Raw genomic sequence first — 14,807 nt, forward strand, 5'->3', positions numbered from 1 at the left:
ACAATAGACAAAGTTACAAAGGCTATGACTAGATAATTCACAAATGAAGAAATAAAAATGGCTAAAAAAAAGGGGTTGGTGAGCATGGTTTCATATGTTTACTGGACATTCAGGGTTCTTCCTCCTGATACTGCTTATTCATACTTTTTGTCATTTTTCTCTTAGGTTGTTTATCTTTTTTTTAAAATTCTGGTTATATTGGTCATATGAGTAGCAAATATTTTCTCTTGGTTGGTGGCTTGTCTTTTCACTTTATATCTCATGGCTTTTGTTATAAAACAAGTTTTTAATTTTAATATAATCAAATTATCATTCTTCCTTTATGATTAGTGCTTGTTGTGTTTGGTTTAGAAAATAATTCCATATACAAATATCACCAGAACATCATTGATATTTTTCCCAATAATTTTATAATTTTTCACCTTTAGGCCTTTGAAATCATCCAGAAATTGTGTTATGAGGTGTAGTTTGGATTAATGTTATCTTTTCCTTATGGATAGCCACTTGTCTTAGCACCACTGGGGCTATCCTTTTCCTGTAATTTAAATGCCACCACTATCATATATACATGAGTTTAATACTAGACTCTGTTCTATTCCATTTGCTTGATTGTCTCTTTCTGGACCAATACCACACTGTTCTTTAAAGAAAGTGATGATCTGTTGGAATCAGTTTCCTCCACTACACACACACACACACACACACACACACACCCCTTGTGTTTCCTCTTAAAAAGAGTTTTGGCTATTCTTCATCCTTTAATCTTCTGTAAGAATTTAAGGATCATCTTCTCAAGTTCTGAAAAATATCTTGTTAGAATTTTTATTATAATTATACTAATAGACTGATTTGGAGAGAAACTGCCGTTGCTACAAAATTACATCTTCCCATCAATAAATATGGTTTATATTTCCATCTATTTAGGTATTCTACTATGTTCTTCAATAAAGTTTAAACAAAATTTTTTTAATAAATAAAGTTTTATAATTTTAGTGATAAAAATCTTGTGCATTTTTTGTTGTATTTATTCCTAGTACCTTATATTTTAGAGTTGCCTTTGAAAATGTATCTTTTTAAAAAATTACATTTTATAATTTTTGTTGCTGGTGAACAGCAGTGTTACTGATTTTACATATCTGTTTTGCCTTCAATAACCTTGATAAACCCTTATTTCTAGTAGTTTGTAGATTCTTTTGTATTTCTTAGTTTTTCCTTTTCAATCTTTGTAATTTTTATTTCTTTTTCTTGTATTATCACACTAGTGAAAAACCCCAGTACAATGCTGAATAGAAGTGGTGATAGAACAAATCTCCATTGTGTTCCTGATCTGAAAGGGAATGCTTTCAGCATTTCACCATTATGTATAATTTTTGCTGTGTAATTTTGAAAATTGCTATAATTTTTATAACTACCATTTACCAGGCTAAGGAATTTGCTTTCTACTCTAGTTTGCTATGGATATTTGTGAAACAAGGTTGAATATTATCAAAAGTTTTCCTACATGTATTGAGATGATCATATGCTTCTCTCCTTTAACCAGTTAATATAATAAATCTTCTTAATAGACTATCTAATTTTAATCATCTTTGCATTCCTAAGATGACTCCAACTTGGTAATGATATATTTTTAATAGGCATTTCTGGATTCATGTGACTAAATTTTATTTAGGATTTTTGCATCTATATTTGGAAGTGAGATTAGCCTTTAATTATTACTTTCTCATACCTTCCTTATCTGATTTTGCCATCAGAATTATTTTATTTCATAGAATGAGGTGAGCAGTGTTCCCTCATTTTGTATTCACTGGAACAGTTTGTTTGAGAAAACAGTGATCTGTTCTTTGAAGTTCGTGTCTGGTAAAGTCTTCTGGGCTTAATGGGCTGTTTTATTCTTTCTTTCTTCCTTTTCTTTCTTGTTAAGAGAGGAAGGTGGATTTTAAAACTCCTGGTTCAAGTTATAAATCTAAGCCAAAATTATATTTCTTCTTGAGTGGTTTTATTAAGTTGTATTTTTCTAAGAAACCATGCATTTTGTGTATATTTTCAATTTACTGGTTCTGAGTGTCAAGTACAACCGTGCAAAAGTAACCCTGAGAGCTTACTCTGGGTAGACTGGACAAGAAGCCAGCTACACCTGTACCACCTTCTCCTAGAGGGAGGGATCACACCCAAAATCAGCTTCCCACTGGATCAGTAGCTCCCTCCCTTTTGCAGGAGCGCCTGCAGCTTCCCACAGCCCACAACCCCAACCCCAGGTTTCCAGGTGCTGGGCAACTGGCTTTCTCAGCAGCTGCTATAAACATCAAGCACTTGAACCCAGATCACTCTGCCAAGCAGTCGTTTGCCTCCCACTGACACACGCTCAGGTCCTGACATGACTCTCCATGCAGTGATGGGAAGACAGTGAGCCACATTTCTCGTCTCTTCTGCTGACCCTTGTGTTGTAGGTTTCCCCCAATAGGGCCTGTTCCTTATCTCAAACTGTGTCACATTGTGGAAGTCATCCTGAGCCCAGAGAACTTTCAGGTGGTGACAGTGAAGGAACCTACCTTGCACAGCAGTAGTACACAGTAGTTCTTAGTATTAGGTTTACACCTCCACTGTTTATAGTTTATATCCTATGTGTCACTCCTAACTATTTATTTGTGCCTCCTCTACCCGCCCCCCCCCCCCGCCCCATATCTCTAGATCAAGCGCACTAAAGGTTTGCCATGGTTCTGTTTACTTTCATTTTGGAATAATTTCAGATTTATAGGAAAGTTGCAAAGTTAATACAGAACTCCTGTATTATTATCACCCATCATCCCTAATGTTAGTACAAAGATTACTCAGACTTTACCAATTATTTCATTGTGTTCCTTTTCTGTTCCAGGATTCTCTTTCAGGATCCAACCCAGTATAGCACATTGCATTTATCTCATCTTATTTAATTTTTCAAAATGCAATCATATTTACATACCGTAAAGTTCACTCATTTAAAGTGCACAATTAAATGGTTTTTATCATATTTACAGAGCTACATAGTCCTCACCATAATCTAATTTAAAAAAATTTTTATCACCCTCAAAAATAACCCTGTGCCCATTAAGCAATCATTCCCCATGCCTCCATCCTCCAGCCCTAGGGAACAAGTAATCTGCTTTTCATCTCCATGGATTTTCCTATTCTGAATCTCATATAAATAGAATTATACAATATTTGGTCTTTCATGACTGGCTTCTTTCACTTAGCATGTTTTTGAGATTCATCCATATTGTAGTATACATCAGTACTTTATTCTGCTTTATTTATTGCTGAAAAGTATTCTGTTGTTTGGATGTGCCACGTTTTGTTTATCCATTTACCAGTTGATGGGCATTTGGATTGTTTCCATTTTTTGTCTGTTATGAATAATGCCGCTATGAATACTTGTGTACCAGTATTCGTGTGGACAAACGTTTTCATTTCTCTTGGATATATATCTAGAAGCAGAATTGCTTGGTCCTATGGTAACTGGTAACTCCATATTTCACATTAAGCTGTTTTCTAAAGTGGTTGCATCATTTTCTGATTTACCAGCCATGAATGAGGGTTACAATTTCTCCACATCTTCACCAACACTTGTTATTATTATTCTTTTATTACTATAGCCATCTTAGTGGATGCACAGAGGTATCTCATCATTTTGATTTGCAAATAATTTGATTTCCCTAATGACTTATGATGTTGAGCATCTTTTCATATGCTTACTGGCCATTTGTATATCTTCACTAGAGAAATGTCTATTCAAATCGTTTGCCCAATTTTAATTGAGTTATTTATTTTTATATTATTGAGTTGTAAGTGTTCTTTATATATTCTGGGTACAGTCCCTTTCCAGATATATGACTTTCAAATGTTTTTTTGCAGTCTGTGTGTTGTCTTTTCACTTTTTTGGTGTTATCATTTGAAACTCAGAATTCTTTAATTTTGATAAAGTCCAATTTATCAAACTTTTTATTTTATTGCTTGTGCTTTTGGTATTGTATCTAAGAAGTCATAGTCTAAAATCATGAAGATTTACTCTTATGCTTTCATCTAAGAAATTTATATTTTTAGATCTCTGATCCATTTTGAGTTAATTTTTTATATATAATGTAAGATAGGGGTCCACTTTCATCCTTTTTCATGTGGATATCTAGTTGTCCCAGCACCATCTGTGGAAAAAACTATTCTTTCCCCATTGCATTTTCTTGGCATGTTTGTTAAAAATTGATTGACCATTAATATAACAGTTTATTAATGCCACACTATCTTGATTTCCAGAGCTTTGTAGTAAATTTTGAAATTGGAAAGAGTAATTCCCCCAACTTCGTTCTTTTTTTTTTAAGATTTATTTTTTATGTATTTATTTATTTATTTTTGGCTGCATTGGGTCTTAGTTGTAGCACGCGGGATCTTCCTTGATGCATGCGGGATCTTTCATTGCGGCACACAGGCTCTTCGTTGTGGTGCGCGGGCTTCTCTCTAGTTGTGGCATGCAGGTTTTCTCTTTGGTTGTAGCGCGCAGGCTCCAGGGCACGTGGGCTCTGTAGTTTGCGGCACACGGGCTCTAGTTGAGGCACACGGGCTCAGTAGTTGTGTCACGTGGGTTTAGTTGCCCTGAGACATGTGGGATCTTAGTTCCCTGACCAGGGATCAAACACACATTGTAAGGCAGATTCTTTACCACTGGACCACCAGGGAAGTCCCCCCAACTTCATTCTTTTTCAAGATTGTTTCGGCTATTCAGTGTCATCTTATTTTAACGTTTTTAAAAACAACTTTTGTTTTTTTTTTTTTCATTCATTTCTGTTTTGATTTTTACTAGTTCCTAGCTTCTACTTTTTGGGGTTTGTCATATTTGTTTTACAACTGGAAGATGGACATTTCTCTTATTACTTTTTGGGCTTTCTTCCTTTCTAATGTATGCAATTAAGGTCATAAGTGACTCAAGGTCTGCTTTAGCTGCATCCCACATGTATTATTATGTGTTATTGTCATTGTCCTTTAGTGATAAATATGTATTTATTTCCCTTAAAGTCTCTTTCTTGACAAAGAAACTATTTAGAAGTGTGTTTTTAATGTTTTTTTGAGTTATCTAGTTAACTAATTTCAAATTGTAGTACATTGTATTCAGAAAACCTTGACTTTTTTGGTATACACTGAGTCATGTAAATTGTGTTGTTCAAATCTTCCATATTCTATTTTTGCCTGCCACATTCTAAATGTGAATTTGTCCATTTTTACCATGTCATTCTGTCAATTATGCTATATTATTTGGTGCTTAGAACATCAGAACTGTTGAATATTCCTGGTGAATTGTTCATGTTTTCATTTTGCAGTGACCTTCTTTATCTAAAAAAATTTTTAAATTTCAAAGTCGTTCTTGTCTAATATCAACATAATTACTGTCTTCTGGCCTCTGTTGTTGCTACTGAGTATGTGCTCTCAATTTTTAAAAAATGTGTATTTACCTGGTATAATTTTTTTGCTATTTCATTTTTTTTTTAGTCTTTCTGAGTTATTAGATTTTAAGTGTCCTTGTTATGAACAGTGTATGGCTGGGTTTTTGTGTCTGATATCTGAGTCTATTTTTAAATTCATGGATTTAGTATATAAACATTTAGAATATATATTATATATATACTGATACAATATATAACTATGTCTATATCTATCCACTTCCATCTCTCTGTATATAGATCGTGATATAGTTTGATAGGCAGTTTTCTAAGCACTTTACATATATTAACACATTTAATCCTCACAACACCCCATTGACGTAAGTACCATTAATATTCCCATTTTATAGAGGAGAGACCTGAGGCACAGAAATATTAAGTGACTCACCCCAATTGACATGATTGTGGAACGCAGACTGAACATTACAGAGGAGATAATCCTGGAAATTCTAAGAGGCAGGCAAGGTCAAAGGATGGAAGGCATTCTTGGGAGACCAGGGTTTTCAGCTCACAGTAATCAAGAAATCAAGCTAATAGGTGGTACCATCCAGCTAATGGGTGATAGGGCTGGGATTTGAACCTAGCAGTTTAGCTCCAGATTTTGTGCTCATAACTGTCATGCAAAGTGCCTTTCATAGGACTTGTTCTTTTTTTGGTGTTTTGTTTTTTTTTTAAACAAACCCTTTTTTAAAAATAATTAATTAATTAATTAATTTTTGGCTGCGTTGGGTCTTCGTTGCTCCATGCGGGCTTTCTCTAGTTGCGGCGAGCGGGGGCTACTCTTCGTTGCGGTGCGTGGGCTTCTCACTGAGGTGGCTTCTCTCGTTGCAGAGCACGGGCTCTAGGCACGTGGGCTTCAGTAGTTGTGACTCGCAGGCTCAGGCTCAGTAGTTGTGGCGCACGGGCTTAGTTGCTCCGCGGCATGTGGGATCTTCCCAGACCAGGGCTCGAACCCATGTCCCCTGCATTGGCAGATGGATTCTTAACCACTGTGCCACCAGGGAAGTCCCTTGGTGTTTTAATTACATCGTTCAGGCCTTTTAAGACTTTTAAAGGTGATTATTTTACATTCTCTTTCAAATTGTCATTCTAGATGTGTCACGTATATACAGTGGAATATTACATCAGATCATGCCACTCCTGTACTCAAACGAACAAACAAACAACAACAAAAACAAATTGTCATTCTATTATGCAGAGTTTTAGGGAATCTTTTGGTGCTACTTATTGTGTCTGCTGACTCTCATGGAGGATTTTGTCCTTCTGTATTTCATCATTTTTGTTTGTGAGCTCATCTTTAGAGAAGGCTGTTTTTCTGTGAGACTCCCCTGTGGCCTAGGTTTGGGGTGTATCTCTCAAGAGCTGTTTTGAGTTTGCTACGGAGAGATCACCATATCTGGACCAAGTTTTTGGTCATTTTATCGCCTTGGAGGTCAGTTAGAATCATGTTTCCTGGATCATCTGCAAATTTAAACCTCCAAAGTTGGAGTAGAAACAAACCTGGAGATTTTGTTTCTCAGATGGACATTTTTCCCACCCAGAGAAAAGCATACAAATACCTTTTTGTCCCTATGCCAGTGGATTGATATTTTTCCTAATCTACTCTTTCAATGAGAGTACAACCCTTTAAAAACTGCTTTATTCAGGGATCCAGGCCCCAATCCCAGTTGCAGCAGCATCTCACATCCTTGCCACTGGCTTTCCTATTTCTAACTGACACACCTGGGCCTTCCCTTCTCTTTTACTAGTTCACTCAGGGATTTAAAATAACTTTTGCTATATTTTATCAAGCATTTCTAGGCAATGTGGCAGGAGAGCTTTCAGATTATCATTTCCCCTCATTTTATCTTATGAGATTGGAAGTCCCATTTCACGCTTTAAAAAAGGATGATGTTAATTATTTTCTCTTGATAAGAATAATGAAAAATTTGGGCCATGTGTTAAAATGTTAGGAGGAAAATGTAAACTACCCATGATACCACTACCTAGAAGTGATCACTGTTTACTGCTTCCATCTTTTATTCTTATATGTGTCTAGATACACATATATGTGTGTATATATATATATATATATATATATGAATAACTGGATTCATATGTGTATATCTGTTTACTACTTTTTTCATGTGATATTATATTTTTATTATATCATTAAAATTCATTAAATTTACTTTTCTGTACCCCGTGACCTAGAAGTAACAAAGGGAATACTTACTCTGAGACCCCTATAATCCTAACTGATAGATGCATTGCATTTAAAGCATGACAATGTTGTGTCTCTCCCATAGAGCTGATTTTCACTGACTATTCTGAATAAGTTGATTATATTGTCTGGTCTCCAATTTGCTGCAACTAAATCTTAGATGCTCCCCCATTCTAGCTTTCTTATTAGAAAATTGCTGTCTTAGTGAAGCTTGGAATGTCTGAAGTGGTCCCCAACAGAGTTGCTATATAAGGGCTGTGAGAGAACAGAATTTAATGGCAAGTTTCTCCATGGGCCAGGGTATAAAGATGGTTTGAAACCAAAGTTGGGGAATGATAAGCATGCGTGATGGAATGGCATTCCTCTTCTCTCTTTCTAAAAGCAGCCTGGCTTCAGGAGAATGAGCGTTGGGTTTCACGTGGTCTTGAAAATGCAGGTCTAACTTTGGCTCACCCTTTCCATGTGCCCACCAGTATCTGTGCACCAAGTGACACAAGGATTGTGGAAAGCAGATGGAACATTACAGAGGAGATAATCCTGGAAATTCTAAAAGGCAGACAGGGTCAAAGGATGGAAAGCATTCTTGGGAAGCCAGTGTTTATCCAGCTCACAGTAATCAAGAAATCAACGCAAATCCATGCAGCATGACAAAATGTGCATTTCCTATAAGTTACTCCTTGGCCCTCCCCAGTTAAGTCACCACTATGCAGTATCTCAGCCAAATGGATTTGAGTTCCAAATTAGGTTCTTAAAACTCAGATTAGTTCCAACTTCGGCTCTTGAAATTTATAGTAGAAACAATTGTCTTAAAATCTAACACTTTTGATTTACAACAGCCAGGATTTTTGAAAGAAAAAGGAATTTCAAGTTTCCAAAGACTCTCCGCCCATAAGATCAATGCACAAAGTTTATGTTGCAAGCAAGATATTAGAAAGAAATAAGAAGAATAACTACAAGGCTCTACTTCCTGCAGATTAAAGATTGTTCAGATTTTTTCAAAACCATTTTTATTAAAAATAAAAAGATATAAAAAGATTTGGATGCTAGTGAGTTCCTAAAAAGGGGCACAAAAGTGTCTGACAGTGAGCAAAGAGCTGTAGAGGGCTGTGGTGCAGAATCAGGTGGCTGGAGAGTGGCTGCAAGGACGTGATGACCCCAGAGCAGATGGAATGCATCGCACCGCGGTAACACCTCTCTCCAGGGAGGTGAGCATGGGCTAAATGCCTCCTCTTGATGGCAAGAAGGATGCCCAAGAAGTCTGGAGATGACACTATGGTGAGAAGGAAATGTGTGAAGATACCCTGAATTGAGTGAAACCTAAAATGCCAAAAAAAATGCTGAAATGACTGAGTTTACCTGGAGCTGAACTTGATTGCTTTTCTGCCAGCAGGTGGAATGAGAACTCAAATGTAATCATGTTACAGAAAATAAAGTTCAGTCACTTGCTCACTGGAGTTTGGTGGCCTGTGAAAATCTTGCCCACCAAACTCCAAGAAGAGACCTGAGGGAATTTATTATAAGTCTGTAGGTGGGTGTCTCATGGAATCCAAGGGAAAAGGTGTGAGCTGGGCTCAGAAAATACTAGAACCAAATACTGGAAAACCACTGGGGTCTCTTCTCGGCTCTCATTGCTGCTTCTTTCTGCACATCTACTTCCGTCTTCTCTCTCTGAGGACCAACTTCCTGCACTCCCCCATCCATATGCCAGAATATAGAGGCATCAAGATCCTAAATTATGTGACACAGTTCTAACCACATACAGATTCTAACTTTCTGTCTCTTGGTCTCAATTCCAAATTCTTACACAAGAATCTGATTGACCCACTTTAATCCCATGTCTGTCTCCCTCAATTCAATCAGCAGTGACCTGAAGGCTGTGCCTGTGGTACAAACATGACTGCTGTGGTCCATCACCCTGGTTCAGGGTGCAGTCCTCAGGTAGCTGGAAATGGCTGTGAGCTGGGCATACAGGATGATGACTCATTCACTGTGAGGCTTGTGCCTCATTTCTCCCATCTACAAAGTAGGAGGAATAATATCTATAATATCCCTACTTCTAAATGAAGGCAAAGAGAGCTAACATTATTAACTTCTCTCCAGGTACCAGACATTGTAGTAAGTTAACCAGGTTATCCTAGCTCGTCCTAAAAACAACCTAAGAGATGGGCATTTTAATTTCCATCTTTACAGAGAAGGAAATTGATGTTCACCGAGGTTAAATCTCATAGCTAGTAAGGGGCAGAGCTCAGATCTGAGCCCAGACAGAACCAGTGCTGCAGCGGAGGAAAGAGCTATTTATTAAGATTGAGATAATGTCTGAAAGCTGCGCATTACGTTCTCAGCTATTAATAAATTGCCTGGGACAGGATCTTGCATGGAGTAAATGCTCAGAATTAAAAGTCTCATTAATAAGAGCACCTGACTCTTCAGTTGCAGCGGACGTCTTATCATCATGAAGTGTTTGGCTCACATTAACCCACCATACACCTCTACAAAGTGGGCACCCATCTGCCTTAAGAGATTTCTGCCAAGACACATTTTATTAAAAATGAAAAGGGAGATGAAAACAGAAGCCAATACCAATTTTAATTGTAATTGACCTTCAGCCACCATTTGGTTCAATGGATCAGATTGCTTCTAAAGCTTCCATTGCTGCGTCATGTTGAGGTGTGAATTTGCCTTCTTAGGGGCCTGTTGTCATAGAGTCTTTAGAATGTATCCATGTGCTCTGATCTTTTGACCTCCTGAAGCTAAATAGAACTCTTTTTGATTGGTGCTGAGCTCACACGAAGCCCAGACTCTGCTTGTAAATGTTTGCCAAATGAAATATTTGTCAACAGGTAATAATTAAATCACCTACTGTATTCTCAGCCCTGAGAATATTAAACCTCTAAGGTACAATCCATGCCTCTGAGAGTAAACAATCTTTTCTGTGCAATCAAAAACCTAAGAACTTAGTTATTAGAGAAAGGCAACTCAAAACCACCTTGAGATTCCCTCGTCATACTCACTAGGTTAGCTGTAGTCAAAAAACGGAAAAGAAATGTTGGCCAGGATGTGGAGAAATTATAACCCTCATCATGTAACCCTGGTGAGAATGTAAAATGGTATGGCCGCTCTGGAAAACATTTTGGCAGTTTCTTAATAAGTTAAACATAGAATTATCATATGACCCAGCAATTCCATTCCTGGGTGTATACCCAAAAGAATTGAAAACAGGTGTTCAAACAAGAGCTCATACACAAATATTCACAGCAGCACTATTCACAATAGCCAAAAGGTGGAAACAACCCAAATGTCCATCAGCTGATGAATGGATAAAAAAATGTGGCATATCTGTACTAAATGGAAGAAGCCAGACACGAAAGACCACACATATTATATGATGCCATTTCTATGAAATCTCCAGATTTATTTCTCTCTATATATAATATAAATATTTATCTATAAATAACTATAACAGGTATGACCAGAAATGAGGATATCAGTATGAAATGCCTTGTGATTCTACCTGGGCATTCCGTCAGATGGCCTTTCTTCTAAGAGGTGGGATCAGAACATATTCGCTTGGGAGCTGCTGTTGGAAATTGATCCATCTGGTTTTCTAATTGAGTTCAGAAAAGAAATACCACCAGATCCACATATTGATATATCAGAATCCTCATTGCCAAATATATATAAATCATACAAGACCCTAAAACTATTTATGTTATACTTTTGGTTACACTTCCCACTGTGTTTTTTTTCCTACTGCATTTTTAAAATGGTGTTATTATGACTCATGCTCAGTTTCCTATACTCTATGAATCCATCCGCTTCCAAGAAGTTTTTTTCTTTTAACTCATGTTTATCTATCTAAAAGCCTTATAGTTGTAAAGTTCTTTCTTTTTCCTTTTTAAAAAATTGAGATATAATTGACATATAACATTATATTAGTTTTCAGTGTACAACATAATTATTTGATTTCTGTATATACAAGTATTGTGAAAAGATCACCACAATAAGTCTGGTGAATATCCTTCACCACATGTAGCTACAATTTGTGTGTGTGTGTAATGAGAACTTTTAAGCTCTACTCTCTTAGCAGCTTTCAAATATACAATACAGTATTATTAACTGAAGCCACCATGCTGTACATCCCCAGGACTTATTTATTTTATAACTGGAAGTTTGTACTTTTGACCACACTTTGACCCATTTCACCCACTCCCCGCGCCCCCCACCTCTGGCAACCACCAATCTGTTCTCAGTATCTATGAGCCGTTTCACTTGCTTTTTTGATTCAGCATATTAGTGAGATCATATGGAATTTGTCTTTCTCTGTCTGTCTTATTTCACTTAGCATAATGTCCTCAAGGTCCGTCCATGTGGTCAAAAGTGGCAAGAGGTCCTTCTTTTTCATGGCTGAATAAAATTCCATTGTGTGTGTATATACGTCTGTGTGTGTATGACATCTTCTTTATCCATTCATCCATTGATGGACACTTAGACTGCTTCCATGTCTTAGCTATTATAAATAATGCTGCAATGAACATGAGGGTTCATATATCTTTTCAAGTTAGTATTTTCATTTTCTTCAGATAAGTACCCAGAAATGGAGTTGCTAGATCATATGGTAGTTCTATTTTTAATTTTTTAAGGAACTTACATGCTGTTTTCCATAGTGGCTGCACCAATTTACATTCCCACCAACAGTGTACAAAAGTTCCTTTTTCTCCACATCCTCTCTGACATTTGTTATTTCTTGTTGAGTTCTTCTTTCTTAACAATAGTACCTTGCACTTGTCTGTAAAAAAAAATTACCCTAACTGTTGAAATAGATACCTTTGGGGGTGTCTTCCCAGTTCAGTACACCCATTTCATTGAGAACATCTCCATCTCCATGAGGCAACCATGTTTATGATTGATGACCCTGCTTTGCTGGCCACAAATGGACACCTGACCTGAGGTGAGGCAATCAGACTTGGAGGTGAGATTCAGGGATGATTGTGCCTTTTAGCTGGAATGAGGGTTATGGAAACTGAAGAGCAGAAGCTGCCATCATGGAAAACCATTCTCATCCACATGCCGGGAGAAGCAGAGAAAGTAGACATTTAAAGAGGAGAACGGAAAAAAGAAAAAAGAAAAAAAGAAAGAGGAGAACGGAACTGATGTGCAAAATAAAGGGAAAAGGGGGGAAAATGATCTGGTTAGAGAGAGAGAGAGAGAGCAAGAGGGAGGAAGGAAGGGAGAGGGAGAGACAGAGACTGAGACAGAGACTGAGAGAAAATAATAGTTCCTGGTAGTTTTCTAGTTCCTGCTGCTTGGCTTTCGTGACGTCCACTTCTGTCCTTGGGTTCTGTGAGATACTCTGGATTTTTGTACAAAGTTCTCCTGACGTATTTTTCTTTTGCTTAACCTAGCTTGAATAAGTTTCTGTTATTGACTAGGACTGCTAGAACTTACTTCTACATCTTGTTTTGAGCCCCCAAATAGACAAATAAACCTTGATTCCTTCTGAATTAATGAAACACATTTATAGACATTTAAATCTGGAATCATCTAATCCAACCCATTCATTCTACACCACAAAATACTGGTGTCTGAGGAAGTGAAATTGCCTGCCCAAGGTCACACAGTTAGGAGGTGGCAGAGCCAGAAGCAAAACCAAGGTATTTTGAATATCAGTCTAGTGTTCTTTCCGCTAAACAAGGCTGCCTTTTCTTTTTTTTTAATAACTTTTTTGTCTTATTCTGCCTTTCACATATGACAGTCCCAAACCCAACACTTGGTTTTTCTTTTCTGACTTTCTTATTCTTTCAACATCTATGTCAACACACTTCCTCCCAATAGCATATGCAATTTGATCCGCATCTGGTGGGTACACATAGGCCCTCAAAGATCCTGGCTCTCCAGCATGGGAACCTGAGTCCTTCCTTTCAACTGCACCCATGTCTGTCTGTTCTGGAGCTCTGCCTTGGTCCCATCACCCCTGAGGTGTCCTGAGGCCAGGAACGCCAAACACGTTATGTGCCAACTCTGAATAAATACGGGCAGCTGCTTGGAGCCCAGGGTGGAGGGTAAGAAGGCAGGTTGTGTCTGGGTTCCATTACAAAGAATGCTGTGCTCAACTGGCAGTGTCTGCCATGGCAACACCCACTAGACATGTCTGGAATGGGGACATTGGGGGAAGAGGCTACACACTGGCCACAGCTTCAGAAAGGGACAAGACGTACGTTCCATCCTTGCCTTAGGTGGTTGTTCTGTTTCCCAGGCCACATTGTCTCAGTGGCCAGGTGGCTGAGGAGGTAGTCTGAAGGCCACGAAGCTACAAGTGGCTTCCTTGGACCCTGGACGAGAGAGCATGAGCCCCAAGCTAGAGGGAGCTTGGAAAGGCAGCCCCTGCAGGGCCCTACAGCGGTCTACATGCTGCAGGCCACGCTGGCATTAGCTCCTTGTCCCCTGGAGTTGGTTTCATCTAGGCAAAGCCAGCTGGCTAGCTGTCAAAGAGTCAGATGCAACTCGGGGGTAAAAACACTTTTCCACAGCACTTACACAGAAATAACCTTAATCTCTGGGCAAACTTTCCAAGCTAAAAAGCTTTCTCTTCTATGTGCTACCGAGAAATCAAAATAGAGTAAAAGGACAGTCTTACTTTAATCAAGTTCCAGAATGAGGACATACAGCTTTGAAAAGCACTGTCTCAAGCAGAAGACGTAAGGATGTGTGTAAGAGAACATTTCTAGAAGATGCCAAAGGCACCAAACATAATCCCAACTTTGCCTTCTGCTTCTCCTCGATGCTACTCCGTACCCCGGATGGGGAGGCTACTTTGTTCAGCTAACTTTAGGAATGTCATAGTGCTCCGTGAGTGTGTCCAGGTGTCTGTTGAAGTCTTCTACCCTCTGCTTGTGGGTTTTGGATGCTTTCTTCAGGATCCTTTCCATTTGCCATTTCTCCTGCTGCTTCTCAGAGGCCACCTGGGCCAGTGTCCGCTTGTCCAGGCTGCGCCACTTCTCCTCCTCGTTCTTTTTGCTCGTTCCCATCGCTTACAGGAGTTTCGCCTTGTCTTTGTTCTTTTTCTTCTTCCGCTTAGTCACTCTGAGCTCTGCAACGCCTTTCAGCTTCAGGGGCTCCTTTTGGACCTGCTCATAGGCTTCCAT

General features: G+C 38.3%; 1 pseudogene; it reads right to left on the reverse strand.

The window, feature by feature from the left end:
- Nucleotides 1-14,471: 14,471 nt before the first annotated feature.
- LOC133096322 (protein FAM32A-like) lies at nucleotides 14,472-14,807 on the reverse strand (annotated as a pseudogene).

The sequence above is a fragment of the Eubalaena glacialis genome, chromosome 8 (assembly GCF_028564815.1).
Source record: "Eubalaena glacialis isolate mEubGla1 chromosome 8, mEubGla1.1.hap2.+ XY, whole genome shotgun sequence".
NCBI classification, from domain to species: domain Eukaryota; kingdom Metazoa; phylum Chordata; class Mammalia; order Artiodactyla; family Balaenidae; genus Eubalaena; species Eubalaena glacialis.